Genomic DNA, 14,401 nt, shown 5'->3' with positions numbered 1-14,401 from the left:
TTTGAGTTCAACTCTATACGTGTTCATTACTAGTTTTGAAGTTTTCTATGCACACTGCTCATAATTTAAAAACGAACACATAATAATAATTGATTTTATTTCTTTACCCTTTTTATTGATAGTTTTTCATAGGGTCAATATTTGGTGGATACATTTTTTCTCCGATTTTTTTTATAATCAAATTAATTTATTGATAAAAGTCGTACATTTACATAAAGATTTGAATCTAACAAATATGTAACAATTTAATCAAATAAAAAGTTATTTTCATCATAGCTACATCGTAGTATATCAAACATAATGAACATTTTGTATACCCTCTTTTATGTTGCCGTGATTTACCGCCTTTTTTGACGAGGGAGTCTATAGATATGTTGTAGCCGTGACAAATATGATTTTCGTCTGATTCGTCTGATTGTAGTCGAAAAAAAAGAAACAATCTGAACTAAACTAAACACACAAAACTTAACTAGAATCAAACCAACCATAGGGGTACTTACTACACCGAAAAAACGTAGTTTTATTGAGATCTAACGCCAAAAAAAAAAAAAAAAAAAAAAAAATAAACAGAATTGAAGAGAAAGGGGCCAAAATAACCATATTTCGGAAGAAATTTGGCTATTTCTGACTTAGAAAACCCTAATTTTTGTAAACTTGAAAAAGAGATAAGAAAAGAAGGAGACAGAGAGGAAGCGACTATTTTTATTTTTCTGATTTAAATAAGGGTAAAATGGATAATCACTTTTTTGACGCCGCCTCAAGTGTTTCTGATATAGAGATTTTTCCCAGAAAAGATATTTTTTTTTTTTGGTACAAAGTACCAAATGAAATTTGTTTTGTGGTAGTATTGTTTTATTTTGATGGATTGCAGGAAAAAAAAAAACAGTACAAAGTAACGAATTAAAGTTTGGAAAATTTGGTAATATTAATCCAACCTTTTGCCGATTTTCTTTTATTAAGCCCACCTACGACATATTTTTTAATAATCCCACCTTTACCACCCAACGTCTTTTATTGGGCCCAACACGTCATAAACCTATTGTCGCCGGTAATATATCCCTACGTGGAAGTACTCTCTCTAGATGTATTCAGTCATCATCATCAATTCATCACCATCTCGATGATTTTTTCACCAGTTACCGGTCACTTAAGTCCAATAAAAGTCGTTGGGTAGTAAAGGTGGGATTATTAAAAATTATGTCGTAGGTGGGATTAATAAAAGAAAACCGGCCAAAGGTTGGATTAATATTACCAAATTTTCCTTAAAGTTTAGGTTATATCCACATGAGGCCATTGTCCTTGAAAAGTAGGTCCTGATCGATAAGCAATAGGGGGTGTGGAAAACTGGAAACAATACTCCGTATAATTTACAAAATCTACTGAACTTAAGTTTGAATTCCTGTAAACATTGTAAATTAACCTATCGCCATCTTGTCAGCTAGCATGCTTTAGGCCCTTAATTAGCACATGGTCAAAACTCCATAGAGTAGTGTCGGGTCCCACTCCCTGCGTTTCATTGCATACAATAGAGAAGTATCGAATTATAAATCATTGAAAGAGTTTTAATTAAGTTTTTACAGTCCGTAACAAGTAATTATGAATGTGAATTATGATGTACAGGCGAGAAAACGACAATCAAGAAGCGGCACATGCACATAAGTGAAGAGAGATAACCCAAATTTGTGTGATTATGATGCTTGTTCCTTAGGTACTCGTCAAGTAAATAGTAATTCTAGCTACAGTCTACAGAGGTTCCGAAAGTTGGAAAAGAGGCAGCTAATTGAAGAATGGGGACAACCCAAGTCAAGGATCACCCATCTTATCTTTTGCACCACCTCAAACGTCGACATGCCCGGCCGGGGCTGACTACCACCTAACAAGGCTTTTAGGCCTTAACCCTTGAGTGAAGCGATACTTGTTGTACCAACGTAACAGGGTTGTTATGCAGGTGGAACCTCTCTTCGCTTAGCAAAGGACCTTGCAGAGAACAACTATGGAGCTCGAGTGTTAGTCGTCTCCTGTGAGAAGTGAGAACACAACCATCTCTTTCCGTGGGCCTATTGAGACATGCAAGGACTCCTTAGTGGGTCAAGCCCTCTTTGGAGATGGGGCAGCAGCAGTTATCGTGGGTGCCACTGCCAACCCAGATGATTCGTTGAACGACCGACCCATCTTTCAGCTTGTGTCGACAACCCAAACCATATTGCCTAACTCTCAAGGGGTTATCAAGGGTCACTTCCGAGAAAGCGGAGTATCCATCCAGCTACTGCCAAATGTTCCTCACCTCATATCAAGTAACATTGAGAATTCCCTAATTGAGTCCTTTAGCTCGTTAGGGATAAGTTAAACTTCTTGGTCATCTTGTAATAAGTTAAACTTCTTGGTGATCTTCAAGTCACCTATTATCATAATGGTGAATTTAAGGTCACTAACTATCATGGTCAACTTCAAATCACCTATCATTATATAATTTTTCAAAATCATTAATATCTCTTATGCGTATTTATTTTCTCAAACGATTCAGTATAAGTTTTTCATTGAAATACAATTCAACCTCATCATTATGTCTTGCCTTTGGATATTTACAACATGAGAGGAGTGTCAACACATGCACTTTTATTTGACAAAAAATCTCTACTTCTCATGACGGGTGTTCTTAAACCCGAATGGCCTGGATCAACAAATCATGTAATATCATACAAAATATTTCATTCTCTAAGTTCTGGTTAGATTCACAAAGTGATCATTGTAATTATGATAATATAGAACTTGGTCATATTGTAATGTGATAGAACGACACAAACGAGTGTCTCAATTATAAGGCACGATAATCTAAATAAAAATTATGGAAGATAGCTTGTACAATTCAGGAGTATCCATTACAATTTTAGTATAAAGCACAAAAATATCCATCTTTAGAATGTAGTCTTGTATTCATGCTCATAAAGCGAGTCAATTCAATAAGATATGAACAAATATTTATACCAAATTCAACATCGTTGTATTATAATGTTGATCATATATTACTAATTTTATTATGTTGAGAGCTATCTTCCCCTAATCCTTGCATGTATTGTATTTCACTTTCACATTCCCGATTATGACTATTGACATTATATTCACTATTTCTAGTCATACGATTTCTCATTCAGTCATGGGAATGATTTACCTAGTTGAACGTGATCATAATATTTTTCTTTAGGATTTTGTTATTTTGTTCATCCATCAAAATGACAATACATGAACTGTTTAATAAAAATCTTAAATCTTTCTCAAACTAATCGTGTCTGCAGGACCATATTAGTTTCATGAAAGATATATAGGGTATCTTGACAACAAGATTTTGAAACTATTATAGTTTTCTAGGTCATATTTTCTTGTACTTCTCCAAAGTATGCGAGCCTGTAATGGTCAAATGTCCAGACTTAAGCCGTGAACCTATTTCGAATTGTAAACAAAAGTCAAGGGTATATATTTGTAGATCGTTTCTTGTACTTGCAACAGAGCCATGATCACAGACCTTGGTTTTATGTTCATGAAGTTTGAGGATGAGGGAAAATGATAAAACTATTGAATTTTGGAAGGGGTGTGAAAGATGGGAATGTGTTTTTTTAAAAGACCAATAAAGTCTTTTCATACACTACTTTGCGAATAAGCACACTAAGTTTTTTTAAAAAAATGGAAAATTAAATTCTAATAATCCAACCTTTGCCCGGTAATCCATTAACAGTCCTACCTATGAGGTATTCCTAGATGATCCAACCTTTGGTACCCATTTTCTTTTAACAAACCCTTTTACCTGTTACCTGAAAGAAAAAGTCAACCAACTTATAATTGACTCAATTAAGCTTACGTGGCATTTTCTTTTTTTAAGTTTTATGCTGACTCACTCAACCCACTCAACCCTGCTCTGCCACGTTGGATTTTCCGCCCACACTTATTCATAAAAAAAAAAAAAAAATTCAAGTCACCTTCTTTCAGCCCCGACGCCACCCCCTCCCTCCTCGCTTTCTCCCCTCGCCCATCATCCGCCACCACAGGAAACCAAAGGTCGGCACACCACCACCCACGGTCGGCCACCACCAGCCGGCACACCTTCCCTCACGCCAGCACCAACCGACAAACTCGCCCTCATCCACGGCACCCTTTCCCCCCGCCATCACCCCACCGCACCACCAGCAACCGTTACGCATGCGCCGAACCACCACCTACACGGTCGGCGCACCATCGTTCCTTTTGAAGCAAATAGTGCCCTTGGTCCAAGTATGCATATAATATTAAGTCTAATAAATGCGGTTCAATATTAATTAACAAGTTAATAATTCAGTGAGATCAAGTGAGCTGAATGCCTGACTAGAGGCCGCTTCAGTTCAAGTGGAATTAATTATATTAATCCACAGCTTACTCTTGACCGAACCCGTAGGGTCACACAAATAGTACGTAAACGGATCAAGTATTTAATAGAATTAAATACTCCATCTATGGATATTCGGAATCGACGGATCTTGGTTTCAGTGGGAGCTGAGATCGTCACAGGCAAGAAATGAATACTCCGGAAACGATGATATTGCCGGAAACGAAAATATGGATCGTATCGGAAATATAAATATTATCCAAGTCGTAGATGTTGCCGGAAACGGAAACATGGTACGTATCGGAAAATATTATCGGAAATGGAAATATTGCCGGAATCGGAAATATTGCCAGAAACGGAAATATTGTCAGAATCGGAAATATTATCGGAATCGGAAAATAATTCCGGAAATGGAAATATTAAATATTTGTTCGAAACGGAAATTAATTCCGGAATCGGGAATATTAAATATTGTTCGTATCGGAAATAAATTCCGGAATCGAGAATTTAATCGGAAGCGTATCGTACGAATTAGCATCGGACGAGGCCTGCCAGACGAAGGCCCAGCACGAAGCCGGGCCATCGCCCAGCAAGCCATGTGCGCCACACGAACAGCCAAGGCCACGCCAGGCCCAACGCAAGGCCAGGCCCAGTGGGCTGCAGCTCGCGTGGGCTTGTAGCTCGCGTGGGCCGAGCGGTCGTGTGGGCTGTGCGCGGGCATGGCCTGCACGCTTGCGGGTCATGCTCGTGTAGTGTTTGTGTTCACATACGAAACCTAAAAAGTATAGGATTTGTTTAATGATTAAATTCCTAATCCTAAAAGATAAATTAATTAAATAAGAATTCTACTAGGATTCTAATTTAATTAATTCGTATCCTAGTAGGATTCGATTACTTATTCCATGGTCTATAAATATGAGTTAAGGGCTCATATATCGAGTATTCAAGGATTCAAAGTGATTTTTGAGAGCAAAAATCAGTCACACAATTGCCTACAAAGTTGCCGAAAATTCCAAGTACCTTAAGGGCGATTCTAGTTGATCAAGCTTAAGGCGGATCCGGACGTGCTGTGGACTATCTACGGAGGGACGACACTTGGAGTCCTAAAGACTTGTTCTTGTTCGGTTCAGGCGCAGCTAGGGAGGGAACGCAACAAAGTGTATGCATCTAAACTATGCTAAATGATTATGTGTAAATAATATGCTTTCCTGGCTTTATGGTTTTTCCGCATGATTTATGTTTTGTCATATGAATCATAACCCAACAGTGGTATCACGAGCCTCTTATTATTTTCATAATCTAAATTGCATAACATGGTTAAATTTCACAAATTTGCAAGGAATTAAAAGGGGTGATTAATTTTCGTAATTGTTAATTAATTGCAAATTGCGTTTATTTAATTATATGTACGCAGTTTTTCGGTAGTTTCTTCGTTACTCATCCAAATCGAGTGATTTTTGTGTCAATTCCGCATGTAAAAGGCATTCTAAAATTTTCACAAAAAAAATCTTTTTCGGCCGAACCCAGAATTCCCAAATTCGAAGCCTAACTATGACTTTTCGGAGGTTTTAGTCTTTCGAACGCAAAAGTTTGTAAATTTAAGATGTTAAATTAAATATTTGCGATTCTTGTTGATAAATCTTGAATTTTTGATTGACCTACAGTATATGTTTAACAAGTTTGAATGCCTAGCCTTTTTAATTATACAACCTAATTTGTAATTATGATTAATTTGTTGAAATTCGAATAATTTAGAATTAATTTGATTTTCATAATTAATTAATAGTTTAATTAGGTATCTATGATTAAAATACACCATAAAAATTGTTAATTTATGTTAAATTTTTTAATTTTTATGAACTAGATTTGAATCCATGTTAATCGGAAATTAATTGATTAATAAATTTTCGATTTTTCGCCCTAAAATTATGAAATTAATATGTTTTATTAATTTGTCATTAATTTTGAATTAAAAAATTTTAAATTTTTATTAAAACGCTCATTAATGTTGCACGCACAAAGCAATGGAAGCTACGTGTTACCCTTAAAGGGTGTTGTATAGTGCGGGCACGCGACGACGAGCAAGGGAGCTCGTCGCCCGTGCGGTACGAATGCAGCGAGCAACATAGCGCATGGCGCGCGCACGAGGAAAGGGAGCCTGTGCGTGTGTGTCGTATGTGCTATACGATGAGCGAGGGCGACGATGCAAGGCACGAGCGACGAGCAAGACGTGTGTGGGCAGCGATGCTGCCTCGCCACAGCGCGCCTGGCTCGCCCAGCCAACAAGCAGAACGCGCGAGCAGGGAGAGATCCCTCGCTCGGCGCGCGCTGGCCTGCGCAGCAACACACGACACAGCACAAGGCTGCGCGCAGCGTGGCCAGCTGTGGCGTGTGGCTGTGTGTGCTTTGTGCTACGATCAATCGAGCGGGGCGCGCTGCCTCGTAGCTTGATGGGGCTTGGGCGCAAGCCCAAAGTGCCCCGTCTTGCGACGATTGGTACGTTTTGATTTTAATTTTAATTTTCAGTTCGGAAACAATTTTAACTAATTTTAAAATTCGAAATTTAAATTGTTTTCTTGGATTTTAATTTTGAATATTATAATTATTATAAATTTTATTTATACTAATCATTTTACTAAAATTAAATCTTGAATTAATTTAAATTCGTTCAATTCAACTGAAATAAATTAAATTAATGGATTCGATTATAAATTTATATGAGCTTTAAATTTTAATTAAATTTGTATGTTTCCGGTTAGACTAGAAATACATTTTTATGTTTAAAATTAGTAAAGCATATGAATTTATTGGTTTTAGTGGGAGCATTTTTAGTCATAAACTCTTGATTAGGTCTACAAATCCCTTAAGGTTAAACAACTTGATTAGAATTAATAAGGACTGAATAATTGGTAGATTATTGGTGCCCTTGATTAATTGCTGCAAATATTTATGTGATGCATATCGTGTTTTACTAACCAGCTAATGAATGGGTGAATGGTATATATTGTATATGTACTGTTTTGCAGGTTATGAAGTGACTAGTATGGCCCAAATAGGATAGAAAATATGGTCTGCGTACCATTAATTTGAATGTAATTGGTCTAAAGTACCAAAATTGTTTTTCAATTCAAATTTGGTCTTCGTACCATCAAATAGTTGTAATTAGTTTAATTATAGCTTATCCTATTTGAAGAAAATGGCGCCTCCCACGGAGATTTTCAAGACGGACTTTGAAGTTGAAGCTTCAAGATGAAGTCGGGCCATACTAGATCACATTTATCTTATGCATGTTTTAAGTTATTTATTGCTTTTAAATATGTCTTAAATATGCATGAGATCAAAGCTTGCTTATGTTGCATGATTAAGGATTTTAGTTCACTTAAAATCTAACCAACATAGTAAGAGCCTTAAGTTCCAAACTTAAAAATTGAGTTAAAAGGTGTCATGCCAAAATAACACTTACTTGGATATCCTTTCTTCATCGATCTTAGTAATAGTTTTCCGCCATAGAGAGGTGTTACTTATCGATACTAAAGGGGTAAGGTAGACAAATAATTGTGAGTACATGTTAGTTTTGGTGAAACTCAACGATATAAGTAAGGAGTCCTTTTATGTCGTGGCAAAATCGATAGGTTTACCTAAAACGTTCTTAGACGTGCCTATCAACCAAGAATAGTTTCTAACTATTTGCAAAAGGCTTTTGCTTACCTAAAAGATTTTAGAATTGAGTCTAAATACATAATGTGTTTAATTCTTCAATGGATTTTAGGATCTTGGAATCATTTTATTCACACCTGCCAGAACACATAACTTGAATAAAATGCTTAATGAACATTGAATTATGCATGTATGCTAGAATTTAAGTTTTTTAAGAGAAACTGTGAATGGTTATTTATTTTTTTATTCTTTTTCAATTGTAGTTTGGAAAATTTGGTAATATTAATCCAACATTTGGCCGGTTTTCTTTGATTAATCCCACCTACGACATATTTTTTAATAATCCCACCTTTACTACCCAACGACTTTTATTAGGCTTAAGTGACCGATAATCGGTGAAAAAGTCATCGAGATGGTGATGAATTGATGATGATGACTGAATATATCGAGAGAGAGTACTGCCACGTAGGGACATATTACCTCCTACAATAGGTTTATGACGTGTTTGGCCCAATAAAAGTCGTTGGGTAGTAAAGGTAGGATTATTAAAAACTATGTCGTAGGTGGGCTTAATTAAAGAAAATTGGCCAAAGGTTGGATTAATATTACTAAATTTTCCTTGTAGTTTTAATTATGGCAAACAACAATTCATTCAACATTCGATCAATTCTCGAAAAGGAGAAGTTGAGCGGGGAAAACTTCCTTGACTGGCAAAGGAACTTGCAAATAGTTCTTATGTAGGAAGAAAAGGAGCATGTCCTGGAAGAGGCGATGCTCGAAGCCGCAGGCAAAGGGGTCACTCAGGCAGCCCTCAATCGTTGGATTGATGCCAACAAGGATGTGAAATGTCTAATGCTCGCCACCATGAGTGCAGATCTGCAGAAAACGTTCATCAACTCAGATGCTTTCACAATCATCAGTGAGTTGAAGAACATGTTCCAAGATCTGGCTCGAGTCGAAAGATTCGAGACTCATAGGCAAATTCTTGAGACCAAGCTTAAGAAAGGCGAGCCTGTAAGTCCACATGTTCTCAAAATGATTGGACTCATTGAGAATATGAGTCGGCTAGATCAGCAATTCTCTCAGGAAATGGCTGTAGACACCATCCTCCATTCTCTTCATAACGGGTATGATCAGTTCAAACTGAAGTACAGTATGAATAGTCTGGACAAAACGCTCACTGAGCTTCACGGTATGCTGAAGACCGCTGAAAAGACGCTCAAAAGTGATAAGCAAGATGTGCTTATGGTGCGTGGGGGCAAGTTCAAGAAATCTGGAAAGAAGAGGAATGCTAAGAAAGGTGGCAAGAAGGCCAGCCCAACTAAGCAAACTGGCGCCAAGTCTGAAAAGAGGAAGGTTAGTCAACCTACTTCTGAATCCGAATGCTTCTACTGCAAGAAGAAGGGGCATTGGAAGAGAGATTGCTTGAAGCTTAAGGAAGATCAGAAGAACGGAACAGTCGTTCCATCTTCAGGTATTTTCGTTATAGACTGTACACTTGTTAATTCAACTTCTTGGGTATTAGATACAGGTTGTGGCTCACACTTATGTTCCAATTCTCAGGGACTAAGAAGAAGTAGATAGTTAAGCAAGGGTGAAGTCGACCTACGAGTGGGAAATGGAGCACGGATTGCTGCATTAGCTGTAGGAACTTATTATTTGTCGTTGCCCTCTGGGCTAGTTTTGGAACTGGAAGAGTGTTTCCATGTTCCAAGTCTTACTAAAAACATCATTTCAGTTTCTTGCTTAGATGCTAAGGGATTTTCCTTTTTAATAAAAGACAATAGTTGTTCGTTTTATTTTAAAGAGATATTTTATGGATCTGCTAGATTAGTCAATGGACTTTATTTATTATATCACGACAAACACGTTTATAACATAAATACCAAAAAGGCCAAAAAGGATGATTCAGATCTCACATATCTGTGGCATTGTCGATTAGGCCATATTAACTTGAAACGCATGGAAAGACTTCAAAAGGAAGGAATTCTAGAACCATTTGACTTAGAGGATTATGGTAAGTGCGAATCATGTTTACTTGGCAAAATGACAAAGCAACCTTTCTCTAAAGTTGGAGAAAGAGCAACTGAACTATTGGGTTTAATCCATACAGATGTATGTGGACCAATGAATACAAATGCTAGAGGTGGTTTCAGCTACTTTATCACTTTCACTGATGACTTCAGTAGATATGGTTATGTCTACCTAATGAAGCATAAGTCTGAATCCTTTGATAAGTTTAAGGAATTTCAGAGTGAAGTAGAGAATCAATTAGGCAAGAAGATTAAGGCACTGCGGTCTGATAGAGGCGGTGAATATCCGAGCTATGAATTTGATGACCATCTGAAAGAATGTGGAATTCTATCAGAATTGACCCCTCCTGGAACACCACAATGGAACGGTGTGTCGGAACGGAGGAACAGAACCTTGCTAGACATGGTTAGGTCAATGATGGGTCAGGCCGAACTTCCAATAGAATTTTGGGGACATGCACTAAATACAGCTGCACTCACTATAAATAGAGCTCCGTCTAAAGCTGTCGAAAAGACTCCATATGAGTTATGGTTTGGAAAGCCTCCAAAAGTGTATTTTCTTAAGATTTGGGGATGTGAAGTATACGTCAAACGATTAATTTCAGACAAACTTCATCAAAAATCTGACAAATATATCCTTGTGGGCTATCCAAAGGAAACAAAGGGGTATTACTTCTACAATACATCTGAGAACAAGGTGTTTGTTGCTCGAGATGGTGTCTTTTTGGAGAAGGATCACATTTCCAAAATGACAAGTGGGAGAAAAGTAGACCTCGAAGAAATTCGAGTCGAACAACAAACTCTAGAGAATGCTCAAGATGACATTCAAGATGAAACTCAGAGATCTTTAGAAGTATCTGGTGAGGATCATGGTCAATCTAGAGATGTAACCCCGCGTAGATCGCAGAGATATAGATCTCAACCGGAAAGGTACTTAGGTATTTTGACGAACGAGAGCTATGACGTTCTATTACTTGAAAGTGATGAACCTGCGACTTACAAACAAGCTATGACGAGCCCTAGCTCCAAGCAATGGCAAGAAGCCATGCAATCTGAATTAGACTCCATGTCAGAAAACCAAGTATGGGATTTGGTCGATTTTCCAGATGGCTACCAAGCCATTGGAAGCAAATGGGTTTTCAAACTGAAAAAGGACAAGGGTGGGAAACTAGAAGTTTTCAAAGCTAGATTGGTTGCAAAAGGTTACAGGCAAGTCCACGGTGTGGATTACGATGAAACCTTTTCACCAATTGCAATGCTAAAGTCTATTCGGATAATGTTAGCAATCGCTGCATATTACGATTACGAAATATGGAAGATGGATGTCAAAACCGCTTTCTTAAACGGCGTTTTAACAGAAACTGTGTTTATGACACAGCCTGAAGGTTTTGAGGATCCAAAGAATGCTAAAAAGGTATGCAAGCTAAAGAAATCAATCTACGGATTGAAGCAGGCATCAAGGAGCTGGAATATACGTTTTGATGAAGTAGTCAGTGACTTTGGTTTCATCAAGAACGCAGACGAATCTTGTATATACAAGAAGGTCAGTGGGAGAAAAATTGCTTTCCTAGTATTATATGTCGATGACATATTACTTATCAGAAATGACATTCCTATGTTAAACTCTGTCAAGATTTGGCTTGGGAAATGTTTTTCGATGAAGGATCTAGGAGAAGCACAGTACATATTGGGCATCAAGATTTACAGAGATAGATCTAAAAAGATGATTGGACTTAGTCAAAGCACTTATATCAATAAGGTGCTTGATAGGTTCAAGATGGCAGACTCCAAGCGAGGCTACTTACCCATGTCTCATGGAATAACACTAAGCAAGACTCAGTGCCCAAAAACACTTGATGAGCGTAGACGAATGAATGGGATTCCATATGCATCATTGATTGGTTCAATAATGTATGCTATGATATGTACACGCCCGGATGTTGCGTACGCACTCAGTGCTACGAGCAGATACCAGTCAGACCCAGGAGAGGCACATTGGACTGCTGCCAAGAACATTCTGAAGTACCTGAAAAGGCACAAAGATGACTTCCTGGTCTATGGTGGAGATGATGAATTAATTGTTAAAGGCTATACGGACGCAAGTTTCCAAACTGACAAAGATGATTTCAGATCACAGTCTGGGTTTGTCTTCTGCCTCAACGGAGGAGCAGTAAGCTGGAAAAGTGCTAAGCAAAGCACCATTGCGGATTCTACAACTGAAGCGGAGTACATTGATGCACTTGAAGCAACAAAGGAAGCTATATGGCTAAGGAAGTTCATAGGTGAACTTGGTGTAGTCCCCTCCATTAAAGGACCAATAGCCCTATATTGTGATAATAACGGAGCTATTGTACAAGCAAAGGAGCCTAGACACCACCAAAGAGTCAAGCATGTACTTCATAGATTTCACCTTCTACGAGAGTTCGTTGAAAGAAAAGAAGTCGAGATAAGAAAGATTGGAACTGATGACAACATATCAGATCCATTGACTAAACCTCTGCCGCAGGCGAAGCACAACTCGCACACTGCAGCTATGGGAATCAAGTATATTGGAGAATGGCTTTGATGTCCTTATTTAATGTTTTAAATTTTTAAAGTATAATTCTTTGTAAAATATTATTGGTTAATCATTCACAATAAATGAATAGAATTCATTTTTCCATTTAATTTGTGGTTTATTAAATGATGAGTCCCTTCAATTTGACGATATATTCAAGATAGACTGTCAGGACCAGTCCTGTGACTAAGAAATGTCTATCAAGTGAACTTGAATGTCAAAGGTTGAAAATGGTCCCTGGTCGGAGTTTTCTATAAAATTGGACGCATAGAAAACATTAGACGACTGGAATGCAAGATGACTAGTAGTTCTGTTTCTTGAACTATGTGGACATGGCAATGTCAAAATCATTTGCATAGATACTTACTTTGGGAAGACTAGTATCGGACAGACCTATGAAACTTTACTGTAAAAGATGAAAATCTGTCATAAGTAAATTTCATTAAAATTATTAGACACTAAATCCTCAATACCTGAGTGATTTGAGATTACTTGTTTGAGAACTGGTTACTTTGACGTTGACCAACCGTCGCACCGTAAAAGGAGGCTATAAAGGCAACGCTCAGGTAATCACCTATCAAACGAAGTCTAATCTCAAGATCGCAAGATTGGGATTGTCCTCCCATAAATCGGGATGAGATGTTTAAAATTTGTACAAGGCCACTCGGAGAGCTAGAAACTGTGAAATGCATGGCCGTGCTCAGATGAATCATAGGCTATGATTACCTGTTTATTTGATCAGTTGAACTCTGAAACCGAAAAAAACCTCTGGACATAATAAGGATGACAGCTCTTACCTTATGTTCAAGAGCAAGCATCGAGCGACAAAGGAATTAGGTAAATGCACACTTGTCCTTAAGGACAAGTGGGAGACTGAAGGAAATAGTGCCCTTGGTCCAAGTATGCATATAATATTAAGTCTAATAAATGCGGTTCAATATTAATTAACAAGTTAATAATTCAGTGAGATCAAGTGAGCTGAATGCCTGACTAGAGGCCGCTTCAGTTCAAGTGGAATTAATTATATTAATCCACAGCTTACTCTTGACTGAACCCGTAGGGTCACACAAATAGTACGTAAACGGATCAAGTATTTAATAGCATTAAATACTCCATCTATGGATATTCGGAATCGACGGATCTTGGTTTCAGTGGGAGCTGAGATCGTCACAGGCAAGAAATGAATACTCCGGAAATGATGATATTGCCGGAAACGGAAATATGGATCGTATCGGAAATAAAAATATTATCCAAGTCGTAGATGTTGCCGGAAACGGAAACATGGTACGTATCGGAAAATATTATCGGAAATGGAAATATTGCCGGAATCGGAAATATTGCCAGAAACGGAAATATTGTCAGAATCGGAAATATTATCGGAATCGGAAAATAATTTCGGAAACGGAAATATTAAATATTTGTTCGAAACTGAAATTAATTCCGGAATCGAAAATATTAAATATTGTTCGTATCGGAAATAAATTCCGGAATCGGGAATTTAATCGGAAGCGTATCGTACGAATTAGCATCGGACGAGGCCTGCCAGACGAAGGCCCAGCACGAAGCCGGGCCATCGCCCAGCAAGCCATGCGCGCCACACGAACAGCCAAGGCCACGCCAGGCCCAGCGCAAGGCCAGGCCCAGCAGGCCGTGGCCGCGCTCAGCGCGCAGTGGGCTGCAGCTCGCGTGGGCTTGTAGCTCGCGTGGGCCGAGCGGCCGTGTGGGCTGTGCGCGGGCATGGCCTGCACGCTTGCGGGTCATGCTCGTGTAGTGTTTGTGTTCACATACGAAACCTAAAAA

At 38.2% G+C, this 14,401-nt stretch overlaps 1 pseudogene; it reads left to right on the top strand.

Annotated features, from left to right (window-relative positions):
- The first annotated feature begins 1,284 nt into the window (after positions 1-1,284).
- Positions 1,285-2,432, top strand: LOC130461353 (chalcone synthase 3-like; annotated as a pseudogene).
- Positions 2,433-14,401: the final 11,969 nt, after the last annotated feature.

This window comes from Spinacia oleracea, chromosome 5, assembly GCF_020520425.1.
Source record: "Spinacia oleracea cultivar Varoflay chromosome 5, BTI_SOV_V1, whole genome shotgun sequence".
Lineage (NCBI taxonomy): Eukaryota > Viridiplantae > Streptophyta > Magnoliopsida > Caryophyllales > Amaranthaceae > Spinacia > Spinacia oleracea.
Note: the sequence above shows the minus strand (reverse complement) of the source record. Positions and strands in the feature narration are given on the sequence as shown.